The following is a 3,648-nucleotide window of genomic DNA, read 5'->3' on the forward strand; positions in this document are numbered from 1 at the left end:
CAGAAATAATGTCTGTCTAAAAAAGAAACTCTTAAGGAACAAAGAATCAGGTAGTTCATTATTTGGAAAAATAATAATATAAACATCGCATGGAAGATTTAGGTATTAATACCTGAATTAAGTTTAAAATTTCAGTTTCTAGGCAGGTATGATATTTCTTTCAAGGTAAAATAAAATAATGGTGGGTGAATATTTTCTCTATTTCCCAGTGGATCTTCTAACAGCCTATATAGGGAAATAAAACTACTATGTAGCATCTCATGTTTTTAATTTTGTCTTCATTTCTGAAGAAAAAGACCTGAGTGCTGATTTTATTTTTGTAATTTCTTAAACTTTCACAACATTCAGAAGTTTTTCTGCATTGTGTCTTCGCTGATGTCTAAAAAGATTTGAGCTCTGACAATATGATTTCCCACACTGAACGCATTCATAAGGTTTCTCCCCAGTATGGATTCTCTGATGATTACTCAGCCCAGAATTCTGGCTAAAGGCTTTTCCACCTTCAAGACATTTGTAGGGTTTTTCTCCAGTATGAACTCTCTGGTGCTGCAGGAGGACAGAGCTTCTGCTGAACGCTTTCCCACATTCAACACATCCGTAGGGTTTCTCCCCACTGTGGATTCTCTGATGGAGAATGAGGGCTGAGCCCTGGCTGAAGTGTTTTCCACACTGTCACATATATGTTGTCTCTTTCGAGAGGGGTTTCTCTTTCAAATCCGCCCTTGGGGAAACAGGCTTCTCGGTACTTAAAAATCTGAGGCACGCCTATATTGAGAGCGCCTGGAACTTGGGGAGACTCTACTGCTGAAGGACTCTCCTGCTTTGGAGCTAGGGCTCCATTTTCAGTCCTACCGGCATCACCACAGTGCCTTCGGGAATGGAGCTCCCAGGATGCCCACTTAGCTGGTTCTCTACAGCTTCGAGCTCAGAATTCGGTAATCCCCGAGCTTCTTCTTGAGATACTCTCTCCTCTACTAGAACTTCTCGGTTGCGTCGACGGAGAGAAACCGGCTGTGCGGGGTCATCTAGTTCACTCTCTAAATCCTCCTGCACCGTGGCTGCCTCCTCTCCATTCTCTGGATGATGCTCTCGAACCCACGTCTGCAATTCCTTGGGCAGGATGGCAACAAACTGCTCCAGCACTACCAGCTCCAAGATCTGTTCTTTTGTGTGTGTCTCTGGCCTGAGCCATAGACGGCAAAGTTCTCGAAGCTGGCTCACAGCTTCACGGGGCCCAGGTGGATCCTGATAGCCAAACTGCCTGAATCGCTGTCGGAAAACTTCTGGATCAGGAAGATGGTTCCAGGGGATGTTGATCCCTCTTCACCATCAGGATCCTCCTCCAGCTTCACTCTCAGAATTTTTTCCTCTTCATCTGGAGTTGGGATTATAAGTATTGAATCTTCTTCCAGGGACTGTGCAGACATCCTGATTTATAATACTTCAAGAAAAGTCAATCAAGGCAGGATACAGACCTCGGGGAAATACCGTTTTCTTCACAGGCTCTCCTCTAACTTGGGATCCGCAGCAGCTTCGCTGCCCAAAGCAGACGCAGAAACGCCGCTGGCAAGCCGTTTCCCCTTGATTAGCTTTTTCATGCCTTATTTGTTGATATGATTAGTCAGTTAAATATCGCCACGAATTTGGAATACCAACAATGGGAAGTCAGAAATTGGAGTTTAAACCTGAAAGAAGGGTAAAGGTAATAACACCCAGAGAGTGATGAGTCACTAAATTCTGCACGTGAAACTAATTTTACCATATATGTTAACTAGATGGAATTTATATAAAAACTTTAAATAAAGAAAAAAAACCAATAACAAAACCTAGGAAAAAGGTGACAATAAATTGACAGAAGCAGAATTAATCTGTTGTCCTAAAGAAAAACACCTAGAAGAAATACCTTCAATGGAAATTAAAAACAAAACACAAATAAGTGAACAAAACCAAACAATAATAAAAAATGTCAGGATGTAATTTTCTATGGGTCTTTTGTGAGTTTTGTTAGCAAGACACTAATATTTATTCTGGATTATCTCTCTGGAAATATTTGTATTTCCTTTCCTTTCCTTGAGAGACAGAGATAGAAACTCCTTCCAAAGTAAAGGACAGCTGTATTTACTACCCAATACATAAAGTATGGATTCTCTAACTCCTAGGTTTCTGTTGTATATCACACCCTATTGTATATGTAAGTGATACCCTCTTCATATCACCTTGTGGGAAGAGGAGCTCAGTGAAAAAATGAAAAATACTTATCCTCCACCTACTTCTGTTCCTGTGAGTAATAAACCGTTCTTCGTGTCTTATGCCAGCAGTCTGTAACCTTTAACCCACAACCGTGTGATGGACTGGCTACCTTGTAAGCTTGCAGGTAGAGTAAAAGTTCATATCATTATCCATTCAGGACACCTGATATATTTTGTTTTGTGTTTGAGTGTTTTGGGACTTCTTTACTTTTGTTGATGGGTGTAGGAATGAATTAGTGAAAGATACAAAGAAATCTAAGCAAAGGCATACAAAAATCACGAACTGTTACCTTCAAAAGAAAAAATTTACACACTTTTACATAGATTTACACTACTAATTTGATCAGTTTTGTGTAGTATTTATGTTTTCTATGATTAAAGGAGCGTTGCATCTCTAGACAGGAATGCTGAAGTCCTAACTTCCAGTACCTGTGAATCAGACATTTGAAAATAAGGTCCTTGCAAATGTAAGAAGTTAAGATAAGGTCAGACTGCATTAGAGTAAACCTCAATCCAACGCTGGTATTCTTAGAAGAGGGGGATTTCAGCCCAGACAGGAAGGCACATAGGACAATAGAGGCAGAAATTGGAGTAATGCATCCACAAACCAAGGGAAGCAAGGATCATTGTCATCTGCCAGAAGCTAAGAAGAGGCAACAAAGGATCGCTCCTTAGAGTCGTTAGAGAGAGTATGGCCCTGCTGACCCCTTGATTTTAGAACGTCTAACATCCAGAACTGTGAAAGAAGTAGGTCCTAGTATTTTAACTTCTCTAGTTTGTGGTATTTTGTTATGGCAACCTTAAGAAACTAAGACATTAAGAGCAAAAACTCTCTATGTTTTGCTGAATTTTGAGGAGATGATCAAGTACAACATGATTATAGCACAGAAAGAAAATAAGCTTCTCAAATATGGCAAAATGCTCCTTTCCACATACTGTTTCATCAGCTACCATGTATGCACATTAGAGACTTTGGAGTCCAAAGAAGACTACAGAATGGCCCAGAATCTACTAAGGTAGATTCTTCTTTGAAAACTCTATGGAAAAAACTATTTTCTCCTATGGCAATCTTATCTATAATTGATGATATTCTTCTAAGATGTTTTGCTCTTAGACGAGATAAGGATGGGAGTTCAAATGTGTCCTAAAGTCCCGTGATTTCAGATCTTTTCCACAAAGAAAAAATCCAGGGGTGCCTGAGTGGCTCAGTTTCTTATGCATCTGACTCTTGATTTTGGTTCAGGTCATAATCTCATGGTTTGTGAGTTTGAGCCCTGCACCAGGCTCTGTGCTGACTGTGCACAGCCTGCTTGGGATTCTCGTTCCCTGTCTCTCTGCCATCCCCTGCTCATGCTTTCTCTATCTCTCAAAATAAATAAATACATTGAATTTTTTTTTT

The 3,648-nt window shown here is 40.2% G+C and overlaps 1 pseudogene; it reads right to left on the reverse strand.

The window, feature by feature from the left end:
• Nucleotides 1-238: 238 nt before the first annotated feature.
• On the reverse strand, nucleotides 239-1,514 carry LOC115285798 (annotated as a pseudogene).
• Nucleotides 1,515-3,648: the final 2,134 nt, after the last annotated feature.

The sequence above is a fragment of the Suricata suricatta genome, chromosome 1 (genome assembly GCF_006229205.1).
Source record: "Suricata suricatta isolate VVHF042 chromosome 1, meerkat_22Aug2017_6uvM2_HiC, whole genome shotgun sequence".
In the NCBI taxonomy this organism is placed as follows: domain Eukaryota; kingdom Metazoa; phylum Chordata; class Mammalia; order Carnivora; family Herpestidae; genus Suricata; species Suricata suricatta.